The 9,282-nt window shown below is 47.3% G+C and overlaps 3 non-coding genes across 3 annotated transcripts; all 3 read left to right on the top strand.

The window, feature by feature from the left end:
* The first annotated feature begins 7,865 nt into the window (after window positions 1-7,865).
* On the top strand, window positions 7,866-7,953 carry LOC147711430 (small nucleolar RNA SNORD35). Its single transcript, XR_015296151.1, has one exon. It is a non-coding gene; the product is annotated as a small nucleolar RNA SNORD35 (small nucleolar RNA).
* Window positions 7,954-8,442: 489 nt separating this feature from the next.
* LOC147711429 (small nucleolar RNA SNORD35) lies at window positions 8,443-8,530 on the top strand. The gene has a single exon (XR_015296150.1). It is a non-coding gene; the product is annotated as a small nucleolar RNA SNORD35 (small nucleolar RNA).
* Window positions 8,531-8,898: 368 nt separating this feature from the next.
* LOC147711428 (small nucleolar RNA Z195/SNORD33/SNORD32 family) lies at window positions 8,899-8,977 on the top strand. The gene has a single exon (XR_015296210.1). It is a non-coding gene; the product is annotated as a small nucleolar RNA Z195/SNORD33/SNORD32 family (small nucleolar RNA).
* The last annotated feature ends 305 nt before the right edge of the window (window positions 8,978-9,282 follow it).

The raw sequence follows: 9,282 nt of genomic DNA, 5'->3' as shown, positions 1-9,282 counted from the left end.
TAGGTGTGAGATCACATCACTGCAGATATAGGTGTGAGATCACCATCACTGCAGATATAAGTGCGAGGTCACATCACTGCAGAGTTTGGTGTGAGATAACTATCACTGCAGATATAGGTGTGAGATCACTATCACTGCAGATAAAGGTGTGAGATCACCATCACTGCAGATATAGGTGTGAGATTGCTCACTGCAGATATTACTTCAGATATAGGTGTGAGATCACTATCACTGCGGATATAGGTGAGATCCACATCACTGCAGATATCGGTGTGAGATCACGTTCACTGCAGATATAGGTGAGATCACTATCACTGCAGATATACGCGTGAGATCATTATCACTGCAGATATAGGTGTGAATTCATTATTACTGCATATATAGGTGTGAGATCACTATTACTGCAGATATAGGTGTGAGATCACTATTACTGCAGATAAAGGTGTGAGATCATCATCACTGCAGAGATAGGTGTGAGATCACAATTACTGCAGATATAGGTGTGAGGTCACTATCACTGCAGATATTGGTGTGAGATTACTATCACTGCAGATATAGGTGTGAGATCGCTCCCTGCAGATATTACTTCAAATATAGGTGTGGATTACTATCACTGCAGATATAGGTGAGATCCCCATCACTGCAGATATCGGTATGAGATCACTATCACTGCAGATATAGGTGAGATCACTATCACTGCAGATGTAGGTGTGAGATCATTATCACTGCAGATATAGGTATGAGATCACTATTACTGCAGATATTGGTGTGAGATCACTATCACTCTTTGTTATGTTATGTTATCTTATGTTCCTGGGATTTTTTTATTTTTTTTATTTGTTTTTATTAGAAATACAAAATAAAACAACTTAACAGATGTCGGGTGAAAATACAGTTTCCTCAGTACCAGGGTAACAACGTCTCATCATAGGATGTGATACAACGATATTCCATAATTAGGATGCAGGCCCTTCTGCTTGAAGTCTTATTTCAGGTGGTTCACATATACCCCCCCTATAGTCATTCTATGCCCCCCAGATCTTCCCCCACTTGCCCGGGCAACCCCTGGCGACATATAATTTTTTTTCCCTTAGCATACACCAGTCTAAATCCTCAGTCCATTTCGTGATACCGGGCGCTCGAGATGCCCCCCACAAGTGCGCTATATTTCTTTTGGCCACCATGCACGCCAGTGTTACCCACTGTTTCTGATATGTATTAAGATCTGTGGACTCCTACACATTCAATAGGCATCTTCGGGCCTCCAGTCGCACCTCTGTCCCTTGCACCACTGTCATCGCTTCATGAACCTTCGACCAGTAATCTTGTATTTGTTCACAATGCCACAGGACATGGACAAAGGTCCCAAGTTCACCACGTCCTCTCCTACAGTCGGCACTCCCTCCCCGCCCCATCCGCACCAATCGAGGTCCAGTGATATACACCCTATGAAGGATCTTTAACTGCACAAGCCGTAATCTCATCTGGATAGCCACAACCTTAGGGGAGGAACCTGCTTCCGTCCAGTCTTCATCATCCATTTCCATACCATCTTGCCCCCACTGCTCTCTAAGTCTCCTTAATGGGTCTTCCATATGATTAACCAGCTTTCTATATATTAGGGAAATAGTTTTCACGGGAAGGTGTCCGTCCAAAACCCGGTCTTCTAGTGGCGAAGCCTCAGGCGGCATCTCACACCCCGGGACACAGACAAGGAGAGCATGCCTAATCTGCCGATAGTGGAAATGTTCTTTATCATGCAACTTATACTTTACTTTCAGAGCGTCAAAAGTGTGCATCCCATTTTTGTCCCAGACATCTTTTATCTGGGAAATACCAATTAGATCCCACTTATCAAAGCCCTTCGATTTCCACAGGCTCCCCAATTGTTCAGTATTGACCAGAGGTGTTGCTAGTGTTAATTTCCCCTCCCAGCCCAGTGCTTTATTGGCAGTATGCCACACCTTCACAGCGTGTGCGGTAGGTCCCGTTAATGGGAATCTCCCAACTTTAGCATAAAATGCCCTGCTTATGTCCCCTCCCGGTTCTTGTTCACGATCCATGGCATAACCAGGGTCTACTGGGAGGCCGTATATTATTTGAGTGATGGCAGCCAATTGGGAAGCCCAGTAGTATTTTCTCAGATCTCGGAGTCCAATACCTCCATCATACCAAGGTAGGGTCAACTTTAAAAATGCTATTCTATGCTGTCCGTCCCAGAGGAGATTTCTCTGCATCACCTTTATTTCTTTAAAATAGGATATCCGAACTGGATCCATCGCATTCTGAAGGGCATATAAGAACCTGGGAAGTGACATCATTTTAAACAGCACTGCTCTCCCTAGTAGTGATAGCGGGAGAGCCTTCCAGCGCTCCACATCTTTTTAAAACCGGTTCAGAGGAGAACCCAGATTGCGTGTAAATCTAAGCTTTGAGTCAAATGTTATATGAATTCCTAAGTTATGTTATGTTATATGTTATAACAGGATTTGTAGCGCGCACTGCTAGTCAAGACTGTCCTGGCGCGTGGAAGAAACAATGACAGATTAAGCCCGGGGTCCAAGTACGTAAAATCCACCTGCTCAATCTGCAAGGGGCATGACTGCGGAATCATTGGTGTTTCCCCCGCTAAGACAAATAATACGGATTTTGACCAGTTAATCCCAAACCCAGAGTATCTACCGAAAATTGACAATATATCAAAGAAAGATATCAGAGAGGCCCAGGACCTAGTAAGATACAGCAGAATATCGTCAGCATATAGCGAAATGTTGTCTTCCCACTCCGGCGTCCAACGCAGCGATCGTATTGTCAGATCCCATCGGACCCAGGCCGCCAGGGGTTCCAGCGCCAGTGCAAATAAAAGTGGAGACAAAGGACAGCCCTGTCTTGTGCCCCTCTCAAGGGGGAAGTCCACCGATTTACAATTATTGACCACCACTCTGGCCAAGGGATTGGCATATAACAATCTAACCCAACCAATAAATTCCTCCCCAAAACCCAGTTTCCTCAATACAGCAAATAAATAAGACCACTCAACTCTATCAAATGCCATCGTGGCATCGAGAGACATCAGGACAGCCGGTTCCTGCAGGGTCGAGGAGCGACCAAGGACACTATGCAACCTGCGCAGATTTAAGGCAGTGTTTCGGCGCGGCATAAACCCTGATTGATCAGGATGTATCAGGGTGGTGATAACTTTAACCAGTCCCGTGGCCAGCAATTTGGCTAGTATTTTAGGTTCAACATTGAGCAGTGAGATAGGCCTGTAGGAGGAGCACTGCGTCTTGGGCTTCCCTGACTTGTGAATAACAATAATGTTGGCAACGCGCTGGTCATAGGGCAGTTGGCCCTCCTCCCAGCTCTCCCGAAACATGGCACAAAGAAATGGTGCGAGCTTTTGGGTGTGCAATTTATATAATTCAAGTGGTATCCCGTTAGGGCCAGTAGCCTTCCCAAACTTCGTCCCCCGTATAGCCTGCGCTATCTCATCATCTGTGAAGGGGGAGTCTAAATACTTCCTATCATCTTCTGACAGCATCGGCATACCTATGTCTTTGATCATTTCGCTATTTTCCTCCTCGGAGTATGTACCGTATTTTCCGGCGTATAAGACGACCCGGCGTATAAGACGACCCCCGACTTTGGCAGAAAAATTTTAGGTTTAGTGCTATACTCGCCGTATAAGACGACCCCCCACTTCCAGCGCAGCATAGCCATTCCGAGTATGTACCGGTATTTTGAACTTACCGTATTAGTCTAGTCCTCCTCCCTGTGGGTGAGCAGTAAGGCTTTATCAGTGGGCAGTGGGTACCTATAAGCGTTTATTTTACAAACTGAAAGACTGAACGCAAAGAAATTGGTTGTAGAAACAATCTTGCTTTACTCGGAAACATTTTATTTAAAACCATATCAAAAACTGTCACTTCTGAATAACGGCAAACATAAATAACGTAGTGCATGAAACAGTGCAAGTGCATTAAACGTTCCATAACTTCCCATAAATCCAAGCGATTTCTACAGGATTTATAACGTTCCCTTTAAAAACCTTCAAAATCCTCCTCTTCGTCATCTGATCTCATAAGTAAGTCTATGAGATCTTGTGGTACATCTGTAAGGCAGTCATCGTATGGATCTTGTACCAATTCCGTATCAGATGATGTGGTCTCTTCTTCGGCATCCTCTTCACCTTCCCACAGATAGTCGTCCTCCATACCATCTAATGAGTTCGATATGCCACACTTCTTGAAAGACTTTATGACTGTTTCTGCATCGATGTCGTTCCAGGCCTTTATGACAAAGTTGCACAAAACATCCAACTGTGGCGCACGCATGTTTCCTCCTTTTGTGAATGTTTTTTCACCGCTAACCATCCACTCATTCCACTATTCTCGGATGCGATCTTTAAATGGCTTGTTTAGGCACACATCCAGTGGCTGCACCAACGATGTCAGTCCTCCAGGTATAATAGCAGCATCCGTTTTCAGTCTTGCCAGCCTTTGCTTGGTGCTGGGAGTTAAATGAGCCCTGAACATATCCCACACCAGTAGACTACGCCTTTGTAGAAGTCCACCTGGTCGCCTGCTCCATACGTTATCAAGCCATAGCTTTACCCCTTCTTCATCCATCCATCCTTTCTCATTCACATGCACAAAACAACCAGCAGGAAACTTGAGTTTCGGCATTGTTTTCCTTTTAAAAATAACCATTGGCCTCAGTTTGCCACCATCAGCTGTGCATGCAAGTACCACAGTGAAACTGGACTTCTCATGTCCTGTTGTTTTTATTAAAATTGTCTTTTCGCCTTTTTGATGGACAGTTTTGTTGGCGATCATATCAAAATTCATCGGAGTTTCATCCATGTTTCCGATGCTACTTAGCGCATACACATGTTCATTGCGCAGCCTAATGACGTAGCGATGGAAGCTATGCATTTTGGCATCAAGATCCGCTGGTAATTTCTGGGCAATTTTTGTCTTTTGCCGCAATACCAGATTATGCCTTCCCAAGAATCTGGTACACCAGGACACAGTGGCCTTAAATCTGTGGCTGAGATCGGGATTAGATTTGGCCCACTGAAGTGCAACCAAGCGGATTTTATTTCGGGTCACGACATACCCGCTTTGCCGATGCTCGGCCACCATGTCTGCTACATGCTTTTCCAGTTCTGGCCAATGTGGGGTGCCTCTTCTTAGTGCACACTTGCCCCTTGGCATACTCCGCAATGCTTGCTCATTTGCTCTCCAGGCCCGAACCATCTTCTCTGTCACTCCATATTGCCTAGCAGCAGCACAGTTATTATGTTCCGTGGCAAAAGCCACAACTTTGAGTTTGTAGCTGGCTTCATATTTTCTTCTCCTTGCCACTGCTGGAGCCTTGCTGAGTTCTACACTGCCAGCCATTTGCTCTGGATGCGCTGCTGGAGCCTTGCCGGGTTCTTCGCTGTCTGCCATTTGCACTCGATGTACGGTACTGGTGCTGTACAGAATGGATAGGTGCAGAGACTGTCTTCAACACCACACGTACGGTACGGCAAATACGCTATCTGGTCACGAGACTGTTTTTCCTCTTAGCAACAACCAGCCAATCACGGCAAGTGCTCTACTGCCTTCGGGAACATTCGGGAACATTGTACAGTCCCCTTTCTATGCCACGCCCATGCCAAGGGGAGAGGTGAGCGTGCCAAAACGTGCCAAACGTGTCAACACACTGGGCGCTGCCATCTTCGGCGCTGGCTGCCCATTACCATGTACCGTGTTTCGGACGTCCTGCTGCCTCGTCCTGCTGCCTCGTCTGCCTGGGGATGTGCAAGCGGTTGGAGGCGCGTGTACAGCGGCAGCGGCAGTCGAGGTAAGACTCATGGCGCCATTTGCTCGCTTGTGAAGCGGTTTGACACCTTCGAGTGAAGTCCTTGCTATGAAAAAAACGCTCGCTTTCGATACTTCATGGCGCGGGGCCTGGGTGTGGACGTTGCCAGGGTCGGTGGCTGTATTTTTTGACATAAGGTGTGTTGTTTCTTGTTATTTCCTATTGTGAAGCGGTCTGACACCTTCGAGTGAAGTCCTCGCTATGACAAAAACACGCTCGCTTTCGATACTTGCACAATTCATGGCGCGGGGCCTGGGTGTGGACGTTGCCAGGGTCGGTGGCTGTATTTTTGGACGTTGCCAGGGTCGGTGGCTGTATTTTTTAACATAAGGTGTGTTGTTTCTTGTTATTTCGTATTGTGAAGCGGTCTGACACCTTCGAGTGAAGTCCTCGCTATGAAAAAGCGCATGAAAAAATACCATAACATTTTGTACCCGGCGTATAAGACGACCCCCGACTTTCCAGAAAATTTTAAGGGGTTAAAAGGTCGTCTTATACGCCGGAAAATACGGACTGATCAAGGTATATACCCCCCTATAAAATTCTGAGAACTCCTCTGCTACCTCCTGTGGATCTGTGATCGTATTAGAGTCACTCCCTTCCAGTTCCGGCACTAGCCTAAATTCCCATTCCCCTCGCTCTAGCCATGCAATCAGCTTCCCTGCCTTATCTCCATGCTCATACACTCGGCTCTGTATAATATTATTCTGATTGATTGCTCTCTCTCTGGCGAGACTCCTATACTCATCTTGTCGTAACTTTAGAAGATGGAGACCCTCCTGACTTGGGGACTCAGCAACTCTTTTCTCCAGTGTCACCACCTCGCCTTCCACCCTAACTATATTTTCCTGATGTTTCCTCTTCTTCCTTGCTACCAGGGAAAGGACCTCACCCCTAATCACCGTTTTGTATCGTTCCCAAAGTGTTCCCGCTGAGGTGACACTACCCTAATTTTCCCGAAAATAATGATCCGAAGCTCGAATAATCTCCTTCTTAGTGTTAGGACTTGAGCCACATGCTCTCTGTATACACCACATAACCCATAATGCCTTGCAAAGAACTCAGGGTTGTGTGCTATCCCATGCTGCCATGGTATTGATCTGTTGAGAGGGAGGTTCTTAAGCCTCCAAGGGTCAGTGTGCAGCGCTTGGCTTTCGCGCTAGCACCTTGGATTCTTTTTCCTGCCTTGTGCCTCGAGACTATTTTTCTGAATATCTTCAGTGGCTACAACGGATTCTGTGACCTGTTTTCTGACCTGCCTGGTCTTCTAGTTCTGGATATTAGACCCCCTTTTTTGCCTTTCTTTCCTCCTGATTTTTTATGGTTCCCTTCTCCGTTTTTAGGTTTTGCCTGGCGAAAGCTGCGCTCTGCGCAGCTTTTTCACGCAGGCGAAAACCAAATGTCTATAGTAGGGGAGACAGGAACGGCCCCCGTCTTCCATTGGCTAGCTCCATAAATGGAGGCTAGCCATTGGAAGACGGGCCTGTCCGTCAATGCCGGACCAGATTCGGGGGCGTTCCCGAGAATTTTTGGCTTTTGGCTACGTCACGCTATGTCAGCCGAAAGCCGATTCTCAGGAACGCCCCCGAATCTGGTCCGGCATTGTCGGCACCCGCCTTCCTGCTCGGGGCCGTGAGAAGGAGCCCGCAGCCGCCGCCCCATCTTCGGCGAGGCCCCGGAGAGGGGGAGCCTCGCCCGACGCCAACCGGAGGAGAACCAGCGGAACACTGGAGAGACCGGTGAGTCCCCTCCCGCTGTCATGGCGCCCCAGTGTCTGTCCGATGGTGTGCTTCTGCCAAGCTTCAGAGGAAGTGCAGGTGAGTCGCTTTGTTTTATTTGGGGCTAGGGGAGGCTCCCTCCCGCTACCCGTGTGTCCGTTCCCGACCCCGTACCCCCCTCCCGCTCCCCGTGTGTCCGTTCGTGTAATAACGTGCTCCAGAGCTACCAATCTTCCAGCATTTGCCTGGAAGTAGATGTCCCTTCCAGTCAGGGTGTCAGGCAAATGATGTACATTCTCACGATGGTCTTCCGAGCTCGCCCGCGGGTTGTGACGAGAAAGCCACATGGCATTGCTGATGCCTAGACGTGTAGTATTGTGGGCTTGTTTTTCAGGCTCTCTTGAATTTTGGTGCTGTCGTTAATGTGGTGGTGTGTAGGTTACCCTACCCGTGCATTTCAAAGAACTCCGTTCATTTCTGCTACAGTTGTCGTTTGCCTAGGCATCCACAATTTCGGGGGCTTATTCCTCCTGATAAGTCTGGCTATGGTATTCTCAATTGGAAGGTTGGAGTAGTAACTGCCAAATTTACACTTGAGTGTCAGTCTTCTACATTTTATAAACATATTTGCGATTTGTTCTTTGCAGTTTGCTGCAAGCTTCAGAGGAAGTGCAGGTGAGTCGCTTTGTTTTATTTGGGGCTAGGGGAGGTTCCCTCCCGCTACCCGTGTGTCCGTTCCCGACCCCGTACCCCCCCTCCCGCTCCCCGTGTGTCCGTTCGTGTAATAACGTGCTCCAGAGCTACCAATCTTCCAGCGTTTGCCTGGAAGTAGATGTCCCTTCCGGTCAGGGTGTCAGGCAAATGATGTACATTCTCACGATGGTCTTCCGAGCTCGCCCGCGGGTTGTGACGAGAAAGCCACATGGCATTGCTGATGCCTAGACGTGTAGTATTGTGGGCTTGTTTTTCAGGCTCTCTTGAATCTTGGTGCTGTCGTTAATGTGGTGGTGTGTAGGTTACCCTACCCGTGCATTTCAAAGAACTCCGTTCATTTCTGCTACAGTTGTCGTTTGCCTAGGCAGCCACAATTTCGGGGGCTTATTCCTCCTGATAAGTCTGGCTATGGTATTCTCAATTGGAAGGTTGGTGTAGTAACTGCCAAATTTACACTTGAGTGTCAGTCTTCTACATTTTATAAACATATTTGCGATTTGTTCTTTGCAGTTTGCTGTTGGCCAGTGCAGTTTCTTACACCCCTGCGATCTCTGCCATACTGGTAAGTTTAAAACTGTGTCCGTCTCTTGCGACTGCACTGGTCTGTGATGTGATATTGTCAGTTTTCGAGTCTTGCGACCATGAGATACTGTACATGCACTACTATCTGAGACTTGTCCCGTCTTTTCCTTGCTTCTCTCCTTAGTATCTGGGTGATTTGCATTGTTTATTTTGTTCCTTCTTCCTTGCAAGCTACCTCCATCCTCCCGCTCTCCGTGTGTCCGTTGTTCTTTTTACCTTTGGCTGCAAACATCAGTTCTTCGCGCAATCGATTTGCAGGGAGAGGATGCGCTCTGAGTGAGCCCTTTTAAACCATTGGCTTTCATGTTTTTCACAGTTTGCCCTTGCTTTAATGGGCTGTTTATCAAGGCATCAATGCCATTTCGTGGATGTTTACATTATCCTGTTTAGGTCTGGGTAA

This window comes from Lissotriton vulgaris, chromosome 5, assembly GCF_964263255.1.
Source record: "Lissotriton vulgaris chromosome 5, aLisVul1.2, whole genome shotgun sequence".
In the NCBI taxonomy this organism is placed as follows: domain Eukaryota; kingdom Metazoa; phylum Chordata; class Amphibia; order Caudata; family Salamandridae; genus Lissotriton; species Lissotriton vulgaris.
This window is presented reverse-complemented; position numbering and strand designations above follow the sequence as displayed.